The sequence below is a fragment of the Herpailurus yagouaroundi genome, unplaced genomic scaffold, assembly GCF_014898765.1.
Source record: "Herpailurus yagouaroundi ecotype Mexico unplaced genomic scaffold, PumYag 203, whole genome shotgun sequence".
NCBI classification, from domain to species: domain Eukaryota; kingdom Metazoa; phylum Chordata; class Mammalia; order Carnivora; family Felidae; genus Herpailurus; species Herpailurus yagouaroundi.
The window spans coordinates 31,448,785-31,463,551 of NW_024412434.1; positions in this window are offsets into that span (position 1 = coordinate 31,448,785).

A 14,767-nucleotide genomic window follows, 5' to 3' on the forward strand; every position below is an offset into this window, starting at 1 on the left:
AAAAAATCTTAGATAAAAAATAGGAACCCTACATTTTTATCTTATGTTTTATTTATTTATTTATTTATTTATTTATTTATTTATTGAGACAGAGAGAGAGAGAGAAAGAGAGAGAAAACATCAGAAGGGAAGGGGCAGAGAGAGGGAGCGAGAATCCCAAGCAGGCTTCACGCTTAGCGCAGAGCCCGACGCGGGGCTCGATCTCATGACCGTGAGATCATGACCTGAGCTGAAATCAAGAGTCGGATGCTTAACCAGCTGAGCCACACAAGCATCCCAGGAACCCTACATGTTTAATATGCGATTCAGGGGCGCCTGGGTGGCGCAGTCGGTTAAGCATCCGACTTCAGCCAGGTCACGATCTCGCGGTCCGGGAGTTCGAGCCCCGCGTCGGGCTCTGGGCTGATGGCTCAGAGCCTGGAGCCTGTTTCCGATTCTGTGTCTCCCTCTCTCTCTGCCCCTCCCCCGTTCATGCTCTGTCTCTCTCTGTCCCAAAAATAAATAAAACGTTGAAAAAAAAAAAAAGAAAAAAAATTTCAATTTAAAAAAAAAAAAATGCGATTCAAAGAAATAACATTTCTGTTAGAATGTCATAAAAGTTTCTAAACTTCCTAACCCAATTTCTACACTCAACTTTTGGAAACGTTTTGGTTTCCAAACTCTTTGATTTCAATGGTTGACCCTCTGCATGCTCTGCTTTTGGACTGAACTTGCTATAGGCCAGAAACAGACTGTTGGTGGACCACACTGAGCAGCCCAGAACACACTTCTTCGTGATGATGTACGAACGCGGCCAGCGCAGGGGACCGCTCAGCCGTTACCACTGCTGCGCTCCCATTCAGGAAGGCTCCACGTTCATATCTCCCGTCATCAGAGACCAGGCCTCCTGAATGAAAGTACATCACAATTTGAAATTTGGTTTCACTTCACATAACACCTGATCACGGACAAGCGATTGAATCCCAACCAGGTTCTCCAATTAAGTACATCTGTCTGTACACCCACCGCGTCCTGACCTGGAGGCTGGCTGTACCAGGCAACGTGCGAACGAGCTCTATTGGAATTCACAGAGATAATTACAAGGCAATTGATCAGATCGCCAATTAGTTGGCCCAAATCACTGAAAATGACAACCAAGACAGCTCAACAGGTCCCCTGGTTACATCTATACTGTCTCTGAAGTTTAGCTTGATGTTCCTCTTATAATATTCTAAGCATATGAATATTCAAAAGGTCTCCTAAAAGCCAGAATCAAGCCAAATTGAAAAGGTTTATCCATAACTTATGTTGCAAAAAGAAAGCCCCAGGTGGGATATATTCATTCAGTGGTTAGATGATCTAACACAAATGAATGCATCCATGTACGACCGTGAGCACGAGACGGCATTTAACGGAAATTAGTGGAGACTGTTACAATGGGCTGCACCTTTATTCCTAGCGGGAAAAATTTCGTTAAATCGGGTAATTTCTAACTACACCCTTCTGTAGTCTGATACAGTGCGCGTTAACATCATAACCAAAGTGTCAGAAAATCCTTTGGAAGCCTGGCTAAATGCACTTCCTGAGTGGACACCCTCTGGTGTGGCTGAACCCCTGGAAGAAGGGTGCGAACAAGGACTCCCAAAGGTGTCTCATTAGGGGACAAATACAGTACAACCACAGGGGCAATTTGTGGGACAATGTGATTAGCACTTCAGATACATTATCTCCTTAAATTTCCACAAGATTGCATGGCATGAGTTCTAGTGCGATTAGACCCATTTTATTTTTCAAAGGAGGGTCGTTTTATGCAATGTAGTTTCAAGGGCTACTCACATGTCTGGAAAAGTCTATTGTAATCTGTTCCTTTGGGTTAACGACAACTATCTCTAGAATATCGAGTTCAATGTAAGTATTTCCAAAGAGAAGGAAGATCTTCAGCATTTGTCAAAATTGTGAAGGAACAAAGAATCGCAAGCAGTTGTGCTCTGTTTATGTGGATTTTGAAGAGGCATTTCTTAACTAAGGAGCAGACCCTGTAAGAAATCTGTTTGGGATAATTTCGATTATGGGGAAGCCAATTATCATTATAGCAGTATCAATGGGTAAGCAGCTCTAAAGCTGTTGAAGTACCATTTAGCCTTCCCGGTAAGAGAAATAGGCTGAATATTTTATATTTTCTGTGAGATAGGTAACAGGAAACCAAAATGTTACGAATTCAGGTGATGAGAAAAAAAGGAATTTAGGTGATGTGCTGAAGGTCGAATCGTTCCTAAGTGGTGGAACTTTTCTGACTATGAAACTGTATTCAATAATCCTAAGAAATTGGTGGGAATCATATTTTATGCATTCTGCTCAAAAGCAGTAGAGTCAGATGAAGAAATGTTACATGAATAGAGGCAATGAAGCAACATGGGCACGGAGGCACAGGGCATCCAATAGCGTCTTCCCGGTCTCAACGGAAACAAGACAGGATGGGGAGGACGGAGAGGACGAGGAAGAGAAAGGAAAGAGAGAGAAGGAGAAGGAAAGAGAGAGAGAAGGAGAGATGAGAGAGAGAGACAGAGAGAGACAGAGAGAAGTGACGCAAAGGGCATAGAGTTGGGGAATCGCTCTACGCTTACCTCGGTGTTTTCAGGGATTAACAAAACCCCCAAAGACAAAAACACCAAGCCCTCTGTACATGCTAGAAACGGCCCTGGGAACGGATGGCACGAATACAAATTAGACCCAGTCCCTGCCTTCAAGGAGACCCAGACAAGTGGAGGAATATAGTTCTTTCCCAGGAAAATTAACACAGAAAAGCAAAAGGTGTGCGCAGCATAAAGTCACATGAGAAAGGAGCTGTGTGGAAGCCGGAGGCTTTTCTGTTTCATGGTTCCCATGAATCTGTTGGGGAGCGTGTCTATAGAAATGGTACGCACTTACTTGATGTAACTATTGTAGTATATACACATGGAAAAAAGTTTTAGAAAGATGTAAAGTGAAAGATAAATGTTCTCTATCCCTCACGTTCTTTCTACCCCTACAGATAACCATTCTTTTCTAAAAAAAAAAATTTTTTTTTAATTTTTTTTTCAATGTTTATTTATTTTTGGGACAGAGAGAGACAGAGCATGAACGGGGGAGGGGCAGAGAGAGAGGGAGACACAGAATCGGAAACAGGCTCCAGGCTCTGAGCCATCAGCCCAGAGCCCGACGCGGGGCTCGAACTCACCGGACCGCGAGATCGTGACCTGGCTGAAGTCGGACGCTTAACCGACTGCACCACCCAGGTGCCCCTAAAAAAATTTTTTTTAATGTTTATTTATTTTTTACAGAGAGAGAGAGAGAGACAGAGCATGAGCAGGGGAGGGGCAGAGAGAGGGAGACACAGAATCCGAAGCAGGCTCCAGGCTCCGAGCTGTCAGCACAGAACCCGACTCGGGGCTCAAACTCACAGACTGTGAGGTCATGACCTGAGCTGAAGTCAGATGCTTAACCCACCGAGCCACCCAGGCGCCCCTCCCATTTTTATTTTAATTTTTGTTTCTTTTGTCATATCTTTGAGGGTCTTTCATTTTTTTATTGGTCACTTGTAATTCTATTTTTGAAATAACTCTGCCAGTTTTTCTTATTGTTTGCAGTTTTTTTAGAGATTTGTAGAATTTATTTGTGTACTAAGGACTTCTCTGTCATGTGATTTGCAATTACTTTTTTTTGGTTTGTTGTTTTTTTGGGTTTTTTTGGTAATGATACTTTTGTTGTACACATATTTTTAAATTGTATGTTGACAAATGGACCAGTTTTTTTTTTTTTTTCGGGATCCTGGATCTTTATATCATACTTATACACAATTCCTAAATTGCATTTTAAAGTTACCCATCTTTCTTTTATGTTTTTATGAGCTCATTTAAAATTTTTTTTTTTCAACGTTTATTTATTTTTGGGACAGAGAGAGACAGAGCATGAACAGGGGAGGGGCAGAGAGAGAGGGAGACACAGAATCGGAAACAGGCTCCAGGCTCTGAGCCATCAGCCCAGAGCCCGACGCGGGGCTCGAACCCACGGACCGCGAGATCGTGACCTGGCTGAAGTCGGACGCTTAACCGACTGCGCCACCCAGGCGCCCCTATGAGCTCATTTTATACTAAACTCATTGACCTATCTGGAATCTCTTTTGTTGTAAAAGTTGGGTTGGTTTTGAACTGACTTATTGCAACATCATTTCTTAAATAATCTTGACTTACTTGTATGATTTAAAAACTTTTTTTAATGTTTATTTATTTATTTATAGAGAGAGACACAGCACGAGGGAGGGAGGGGAAGAGAGAGAGAGAGGGAGAGAGAGAGAGAGAGAGACAGAATCCGAAGCAGGCTCCAGGCTCTGAGCTGTCAGCACAGAGCTCGACACAGGGCTGGAACCCATGAACCTTGAGATCATGACCTGAGCCAAAGTTGCACGGTTAACCAACCAGCTGAGCCACCCAGGCGCCCCATTACTTGTATGATTTAAAATGCTTCCTTGGGGTGCCTGGGTGGCTCAGTCGGTTGAGCGTCCGACTTCAGCTCAGTTCGTGATCTCGCAGTTCGTGGGTTTGAGCCCGCGTCGGGTTCTGTGCTGCCAGCTCGGAGCCTGGAACCTGCTTCTGCTTCTGTGTGTCCCTCTCTCTCTGCCCCTAACCCACTCACATTCTGTCTCTGTCTCTCTCAAAAATAAATACACATTAAAAAAAAATTTTTTTTAAACGCTTCCTTTATCGTAGATGAAAGCTCCATAGGTTCTGTTGTCTTTTTCTGGGCAACTATCTGGGGTCCCTGAGATCAATCTGTCTGTTCCCTCTGAAGCAGTAGCCATCTGTGCTGGGTTTCCGGGGCCACCAGAACAAGGGGCTCAGACAGCAGACTTTATTGTCTCCCCGTCGTGGAGGCTGGGAGTCTGAGATCCAGGCGTGGGCAGGGCTGGTTTCTCCCGGGAACTCTCTCCTGGGCGTGTAGATGCCGTCCACTTCCCATGTCCTGAGGTGCTCTCTCGTCTGTGGGCGTCTGTGTCCCAATCTCCTCCTCTTAAAAAGGCACCAGTCAGATTGGATCAGAGTCCACCCCAGTGACCTCATTTCACCTCAGTCACCCCCACGGAAACCCCATCTCCAAATATAGTCACATTCCGAAGTCCTGGGGGTCCTGGGGGCTCAGCATATGAGGCTGGCTGGCAGCTCGTAACACCATCTTATAACCAGAGACAAAAGATAGTCCCAGTGGAAAGATAAAATCAGTAAGAACATAAACGCCCGTCGTGTGAACCATGACGACCCAGCATACCCGCCGTCTGCCATCCGAGCTTTGCCAACGACCACAAATGTATATCCCAACCTTTGATTTCTCTAGACATATATCAGACAGCAACACAAAGTCAGTAAGGGGTCTGTGAGTCAGAGGGTCCAGCACACCGGACATCTGCCTCCAGCTCGTCTGAAAGGCCGAACGTCTGTAGCCATGCCACCTGCCACCTGGGGCTGGGGCATGATGGAAGAGGAGACTGAGTACTCACTTGTGATGTGCAGAAGTCCCCCAGGGGCCCACGCCTGGTTTCTGGCTTGCTTCTCTCATCCAGTTCCTGATTCTTAGTTCTCTCCCTGCTTGCATTTGGACTTAATATTTGACTTGAGACCTTCCCACCTTTGTGTTTTCAAACTCAGGTCCCCTAAAGACGCGTTCGTTAGAAATGGGGTCATCCTGCGAGGCCAGATCCTACCCTTCGTGATCCACCTCTGGCACAAATGTATCTGGCTCTTGATCCAAAAGATCTTCACGGGTTCCCCAAGAAGGGTATGTCGGCAAAGAAATGACCCCTTCGTTGTCAATATTATCCATCAAGGAGTGATTAATTACAATGGTGGGGAGGTTGAGAGATGCGTTGAAATGAACCTACTTTAACGATGATATGTTTTCGGAGTTAAAAAAAGAACCGATTCAGAAGTAACAAAAACACCTTTTCCCCCATGAGCTTTATGTTGTATAAATATGCTCTCGCCTCTGGCTTGTTTCCACTAAAAAGACATTTCGCTAATGAATATTTATTCCACTGCCACGGATAATAATGCACAAAAATGCTAAATAAATGCTGTCGGGGGCATTCTTTCCCTCCCCCCTCCTCTGGTATGTGCCTATTTGTTCTTTCTCTAACTGACAGGTATTTGTCTCAAAGCTCCAAAAAGTGATGTCTGGAAATTCAATTATAATATTCATTTCCTTCTATTTCTGGCATGTCAAAAACTCTCCCTTCAAACAAATAAGCTAGACTATTGTAGAATGTTCCGCTGAAAAGACCAACAATTTGCAACAAAACTTGAGACTTGTGCTGTGAAATCATGATTCTGACCAGTAAGTGAAACTCAAAAAAGAGCTCAGGGGAAAAGCCCTGGGGGGGGGGGGGGGGGGAGGGGGGGGAAGGCCCGGGGGGGTACTGAATGGGGAGCCATTGACGTCCTCTCTTTAGGATAGAAACCTGACAATTATATTCTAATACAGCAACAACAGATAGAACGATAGAACACAAACATCAGTATTTTAAAGATTCTTCTAGTATTTCTAGTATTTAGTCAATACATCAATTTATTTTAACCTTGTGGGAGGCAACGTAATGGTCTCCAGGTGTGTCCACATCCTAATCCCGGGAATCTGTCAACACCAGGATCCATGGCCAAGAGGATTTAAGGTATGGGATGTAATTAAGGTTGCCAACAGATGATCTGAAAATAAAGAGACTACCTTGGATTACCTGGATGGGCCCATCAGTAATCACAAGGGGCCTTAAATAGGGAAGCAGAAGGCAGAAGCATCAAATACAGAGAAATGGCGTTGGGAGAAAGACCGGACCAGCCATCGCTGGCGTAGAAGATGGAAGAAAGGGCCACGGGCCAAGGAATGTGGGTGGCCTCTCCAAACTGGAAAAGGCAAGGAAACATATTCTCCCCGGAGCCTCCAGAGGAAGTGCCCCCTTTGGGCTTCTCGATTTTAGCCCCGCGAGACCCGTGCCACTTGTGGCCCCCAGAACTGGGAGAGAATTAACTCGCGTTGTTTTAAGCCAGAAAACGTGTGGTCATTTGTTACAGCATCCATAGGAAATAAAGATGAACACGTTACACTGTGATTAACTCACCCTTTGGGGAAAGTCCAATGTGCCCCCTTCTCGAGGAGGGCTTCTCTGAGCCATCATTTGCTGATAGAATCTTCACCTTGGCCGTCCCAGAGGCCGCTGCACCGGATGACACAGTAATTTTCCATTTATTTTTCTGTAACCTGTGCTAGACCAAGGGTTCCGTAAAAGTGGGGACTGTCTTTAATCTCTGCTTGAAGAGCTAGTTTCTAAACCTTTATCCAAAATTTAGCAGCAGCTAAGTAAGTAGCCTGTCCTAGGAGGTCAATAAATATCCAACCAAAGTGATGATGGACCCATTGCACTCCTACCTGGAAACCAGTTACAAACAGAAAGTGTTAAAAGTTTTATGAAATGACTTGTCATATGAAAGCTGTAACCCATGACCACAGAGCAGATGAAAGGTCAAACACAGAGCCTGGACCTGAATAGCTCTGTGTTGTAACCACCTGACAGCTGTGGGTTAGTAACACCAGGGACAAGTCATTCACCTGGAAACAGTAGCATTTGAGTTGCAGTTAAAACATCAGAAATATACAAAGTGATTAGAATGTGAGTAACGGCCAGCCTTGGAAAAGAAACATTTGAAGGAAATAATCATGGCTTTGGAACTTCCCAGGGTTTCATTTGCCCTCTTCGTTTTATCGTTTCTACCTGGTGAAATCCTGCCATACTTAACACCTCGTTTCCTTTTCAGTGGTTTCTTCCCGCCCACCGCTGAACAGAGGTCATTCGGTCTTGGTGTGAATTTAGGGGAATGAGCATTTGCACTTCAAGCATCTTGCCCGATTTGGAACTCGAGTCTCTCTCCTACTAAAGTGTTTCCGGCACCGGTAAATTACATGCTAAGGACGAGATGGGGTGTGGGTATCTTTTCTGCCTGGGTTCCACCTCTAAGACCTTGGGGGGTCCAGTCTAATGACTCATTCTGTAGTCATTTTATTTATTTATTTATTTAGTTAGTTAGTTAGTTAGTTATACATTTTTTTTCTTTATTGAGAGACAGAGACAGGGCATGAGCAGGGGAGGGGCAGAGAGAGAGGGCATCACAGATTCCGAAGCAGGCTCCAGGCTCCAAGGTGTCAGCACAGAGCCCCACACGGGGCTCAAACTCCCAAACTGTGACATCATGACCTCAGTGGAAGTCAGAGGCTTCACCGACTGAGCCCCCCAGGCGCCCTACAGTCAGTTTCATCTTGAGGATTTCTTTGTTACAGGAAGCAGAAACAAAACTCAAATCGTGTGTATTAAAAGCGTAGGTGAGAGGGGCGCCTGGGTGGCGCAGTCGGTTAAGCGTCCGACTTCAGCCAGGTCACGATCTCGCGGTCCGTGAGTTCGAGCCCCGCGTCAGGCGCTGGGCTGATGGCTCGGAGCCTGGAGCCTGTTTCCGATTCTGTGTCTCCCTCTCTCTCTGCCCCCTCCCCCATTCATGCTCTGTCTCTCTCTGTCCCAAAAATAAATAAACGTTGAAAAAAAAATTAAAAAAAAAAATAAAAGTGTAGGTGAGAAAAGTAAAACTTCAAAGCCCTTTGAAGAGACACAATATCACTATTGCCTTGGGGTAGGTACAGAGTGACTTTAACCAGAAGTTCGGTTTTTCCCAGATAAACTACAAGACTTATTGAATCTGTTCTCCACTGACCTACTTCTAGGTGTCTATTCCCGGCTTTCGTTATAGTCCTTTAGCCTCCCTGCCCTTCTCTGTGCTAATATTAACACACTGTCTTATTTGCTACAGCTTTTTATAGACTTAGTACGTCTAAAAGTCCTTGCTGGTAAGATTTGTCTCAATAGCTGCTAAAATAATTTCCCCACATTGTCCCTCTTCAAAATTACTATGCAGGGTGCCTGGGTGGCTCAGGGGGTTGAGTGCTTGACTTCAGCACAGGTCATGAGCTCATGGTTCATGGGTTTGAGCCCCGTGTCGGGCCCTATGCTGACAGCTAGGAGCCTGGAGCCTGCTTCAGATTCTGTGTCTCCCTCTCTCTCTGCCTCTCCCCTGCTTGTGATGTCTCTCTCTCTCTCTCTGAAAATAAATAAACACTAAAAAGAGAATTTTAATTGCTTTTCCTGTTCTTGAATCTTTTCTCTTTCATCTGTATTTTAGGATCATTTTGTGCTCCTGATCTGTTGGGATTTTTATTGGAATTGCGTTGCATTTTTTTTTTTTGCAAAGAAATGTTATCTTTATCATACTGTGTTTCCTGTCTATGAACATAGACTGTCTTGCCATTTATTAACTCTTCATAAATTTCTTTTATTCAAGTGTTATGTTAAGCATAATCAAATCACAACTAAAATCTCCTTTTGACTTGTTCCCCTCAAATGGGAGTGTATTTTTCTCACTCAGTGAGAGCTTCACCCCCATCTAGCTTTTTTTTCTTACTAATTTGTGGTATATATGTGAAAAGTAACGTATATCACTGTTTTTAGTATCTGTGCAGTATTTAATTATATGGATGTGTTATATTTTATTTAAGAAAACTTTTCTTGGTAGACTTTTTTCAATATTTGCTAAAGTTAAAAATGCTGCAGAGAACATCTTTACTTACACATCGTGCTCTTGTGAGGATACAGATGTAGGATAATTTTCATTAAGTGAAATTTCTGCTGAAAGTACACTCGCTTAAAATGTGTATAAATAGTGCCAAAGTGCTTTCCAAAAGGTAAATATATATATATAGAGAGAGAGAGTACCACATAGTACCCAGAGCATAAAAGTACCAGATCTTGGGACACCTGGGTGGCTCAGTTGGTTGGGCGTCCGACTTCAGCTCAGGTCATGATCTCGCGGTTTGTGAGTTCGAGCCCCGCATCGGGCTCTGTGCTGACAGCTCAGAGCCTGGAGGCTGCTTCGGATTCTGTCTCCCTGTCTCTCTGCCCCTCCCCTGTTCACAGACTGTCTTTCTCTGTCTCTCAATAATAAATAAATGTTTAAAAATTTTTAAATAAACTAAATAAATAAACTAAAAAGTACCAGATCCCCAGAACTTCACAAGCCTCCCTTAGGTTTTATCAACTTGTTTTACCTGATAGATAAAATAATATCCCGTTTTATATCAATGTACCTTTTCTTTAATTATGATCAATCCTGGACTTTTTTCACATCTATATACATAAATGTGTAAAATCTCTAAAAATTATTAAGATTCTTAAAGGCACTAGCCAAGGGGCGCCTGGGTGGCTCAGTCGGTTAAGCGTCTGACTTCAGCTCAGCTCAGGTCATGATCTCACAGTCTGTGAGTTCGAGCCCCGCGTCGGGCTCTGTGCTGACAGCGCAGAGCCTGGAGCCTGCCTAGGATTCTGTGTCTCCCCCTCTCTCTGCCCCTCCCCTGCTCATGCTCTGTCTCTCTCTGTCTCAAAAGTAAAAATAAAAAATATTTAAAAAGAATGTTGTATAAAGGCACTAGCCAAGAGGAAATCTCAACAACATCTGAGGTTTTCTGAGACAATGGTTCAAAACACCTGAAATCAAACTCCATTCAAGGGGACAGCTTATCTCGCTCAAAGGTGGATATCGGACAGCATACCTAGGAGCAGAAATGAAACTAAAATCTGCCAAATTCATCTGAATTTCTTCCTTCGCTTCATTTTAAACACGCAGAAAAAAATGAAGCTGAAGGCTGGAGTCCATGCCGTACCAACGTCACAACAACCTGAAGTAACAAAACCTTGGAAACGTAGGGTTGAGAGGAAACGAGCCGAAAATCGCCGCCCAGTTGTACAAGTTCAGCAGGAAGATGAAAAAGGCTTTATTCAAAGTCATTGTGGCAAAGCTCAGGCTGGCAGATAGATGGCACTCAATAACAACCTGCTGAGTGGCACAAATGAGTCCTGGCACAGAGGGCTCGCTGGTTTTTGGACGGGGCTTTTCGCCTTACTCTGTGCTGTTAGCATTGTTTGCTGACATTGTATACGTTTCTATAATTTTAAAGTTGGAGGCGCTGAGCTGATCTCTTATGTCGCGTTTCCAAACCCCGCCACTCGTGGTTTATGACAGACTCAGCAATAAAGGATTTCCAAAAAGCAAGCCTTCTGTCGAGGACGTGCCATCCTGGAAGACAACATATGCAGCCTAAGTACTTTGTGTCCTTCTTTGGGGGGTGAAGGAACCTTGACTTCTCTGTCTCAGCTTGCTGGGGCTGACATCCCGAGGTCCCGCAAACCGGATGGCCTAGAACAGCAGAAATGTCTTGTCTCATAGCTCTGGAGGCCAGAAGTCTGAGGTCGAGGTGTCGGCAGATAGGGTTGTGCTGAGGCCATGTCCGGGAATCAGTTCTCTCCTGGCCTCTGGGGCGCCCAGCGATCATCGGTGCTCTTTGGTTTGTAGAAGTATGACCTTGATCTTTGCCGTCCCCTCCACATGGCCTCCTCCTGTGTGTCAGGGTCTCCAGGTTTCCCCTTTTTATAAGGACACTGGTCACATTGGATCAGGGCCCTACCTAGCGACTTCATTCTAATTTGATTACCTCTGCGAAGACCCTCTTTTCTTTCTTGTTTTTATCTTTTTTATGTTTATTTATTTTTGAGAGACAGAGAGAGAGAGAGAGCAGGAGCATGAGGAGGGGCAGAGAGAGAGGGAGACACAGAATCCGAAGCAGGCTCCAGGCTCCCAGCTGTCAGTACAGAGCCCGACGCGGGGCTCGAACCCACGGACAGCGAGATCATGACCTGAGCCGAAGTGGGATGCTCAGCTGACTGAGCCCCCCAGGCGCCCCAAGACCCTATTTTCAAACGAGGTCACAACATCTTTCTGGGGAGATACAGTCCAATCTGTCACACTCAAACATTCCCTTGATTGCCTTTCTGCATCCCAGACACCACCTATTCTGATCATTGCTCCTCTGATTAAAACGGTGAATTTCATTGGGGCTTTGGAGGTGGTTTCGAAACATAGGATACTGCATAGACAATTATTTATTTTTAATTTCTACATTGTAGTGATTTTGAACATATATGGAGATTACATGTGACTTAAAATTATATCGGGCACTGTTCAAAATAATTATCTATAAATTCTTAGTGTGTGTGTGGGTTGTATCCTGTGGGAATATACCAGTAAGTGACAATTACTGGATGGATGTGGCATACCCATTCTTCAGAGAGGTCATAATACTGTAACTTCCCAGTGCTCATTTTCCTGAACACTCACAGCGGGGCTAATAACACCCCACTGCCCCCGCAGGGTCACAGAGGTGCTGTGGTGGCCCAGTAACCTTTCTCACCCAGCTTCTCCATGCAGTAAAGGGACATGCACAGAGTTGCTTCTAACCATCACCTGTTTGCTCTGGTTCAGCTGGTTTCTCCTCCGGTTAAAGAGGTACTGGGTTACTTGCAGAATCCACCGCACCGTGAAGAGCTTTGGGGAGACTTTTGGTGGATTTTCAATGCAATGTTACCCTCCCCATCATTGCCAGAGCATTTATATATTCAAACAGATGGCACCTGTCTACTTAGGAGCCTTTCTTCAGAGCCCAGAAGCAGGGGCAGGGAGATTTGAGTCCATTTGCACGAGTGGGCCAGGGGAAGGAATGAGGAAGGAAAAGAACAGAGAAGACCAGGGCCCTGTCAATCGATGCAGAAAAAGCATCTGACAAAATCCAGCATCCTTTCTTAATAAACACCCTCAAGAAAGTCGGGATAGAAGGAACATACTTAAACATCATCAAAGCCATTTGTGAAAAGCCCACAGCTAATATCATTCTCAATGGAGAAAAATTGAGAGCTTTCCCCTGAGATCAGGAACACAACAGGATATCCACTCTCACCACTGTCATTTAACATACTGTTGGAAGTGCTAGCATCAGTAATCAGACAACAAAAGGAAATCAAAGGCATCAAAATTGGCAAAGAGGAAGTCAAGCTTTCACATTTTGCAGATGACATGATATTATACATGGAAAACCCGATAGACTCCACCAAAAGTCTGCTAGAACTGATACATGAATTCAGCAAAGTCGCAGGATACAAAATCAACGTACAGAAATCAGTTGCATTCTCATACACTAATAATGAAGCAACAGAAAGACCAATAAAGAAACTGATCCCATTCACAATTGCACCAAGAAGCATAAAATACCTAGGAATAAACCTAACCAAAGATGTAAAAGATCTGTATGCTGAAAACTATAGAAAGCTTATGAAGGAAATTGAAGAAGATATAATGAAACGGGAAAACATTCCGTGCTCATGGGTTGGAAGAATAAATATTGTTAAAATGTCAGTACTACTCAAAGCTATCTACACATTCAATGCAATCCCAATCAAAATTGCACCAGCATTCTTCTCGAAGGTAGAACAAGCAATCCTAAAGTTTGTATGGAACCACAAAAGACCCTGAATAGCCAAACTAATATTGAAGAAAAAGACCAAGGCAGGAGGCATCACAATCCCAGACTTTAGCCTCTACTACAAAGCTGTCATCATTAACACAACATGGTTTTGGCACAAAAACAGACAGACCAATGGAATAGAGATTCCAGAATTGGATCCACAAATGTATGGCCAACTAATCTTTGACAAAGCAGGAAAGACTATCCGATGGAAAAAAGACAATCTCTTTAACAAATGGTGCTGGGAGAACTGGACGGCAACATGCACAAGAATGAAACTAAACCACTTTCTCACACCGTTCACAAAGATAAACTCAAAATGGATGAAGGACCTGAATGTGAAACATGAAACCATCAAAATCCTAGAGGAGAAAGCAGGAAAAAAAAAAAAAGAAACTTCTCTGACCTCAGCCACAGCAATTTCTTACTTGACATGTCTCCAAAGGCAAGGGAATTAAAAGCAAAAATGTACAACTGGGACCTCATCAAGATAAAAAGCTTCTGCATTGCAAAGGAAACAATCAACAAAACTAAAAGGCAACTGATGGAATGGGAAAAGATATTTGCAAATGACATATCGGACAAAGGGCTAGTATCCAAAATCTGTATAGAACTCACCAAACTCCACACCCGAGAAACAAATAATCCAGTGAAGAAATGGGCAGAAGAACAAATAGACACTTTTCCAAAGAAGACATCCAAATGGCCAACAGACACATGAAAAGATGCTCAACATCGCTCCTCATCAGGGAAATACAAATCAAAACCACACTGAGATACCACCTCACGCCGGTAAGAGTGGCTGAAATGAACAAATCGGGAGACTAGAGATGCTGGCGAGGATGTGGAGAAACGGGAACCCTCTTGCACTCTTGGTGGGGAATGCAAACTGGTGCAGCCGCTCTGGAAAACAGTGTGGAGGTTCCTCAAAAAATTAAAAATAGACCTACCCTATGACCGAGCAATAGCACTTCTAAGAATTTACTCAAGGGATACAGGAGTGCTGATGCACAGGGCCACTTGTACCCCAATGTTTATAGCAGCACTCTCAACAATAGCCAAATTATGGAAAGAGCCTAAATGTCCATTAACTGACGAATAGATAAAGATGTGGTTTACATATACAATGGAATACTACTTGGCAATGAGAAACAATGAAATCCTGCCATTTGTAGCAATGTGGATGGAACTGGAGGGCGTTATGCTAAGCGAAATCAGTGAGGCAGAGAAAGACAGATACCATATGTTTTCACTCATATGTGGATCCTGAGAAACTTAACAGAAGACCAGGGGGGAGGGGAGGGGGGGGAAGTTACAG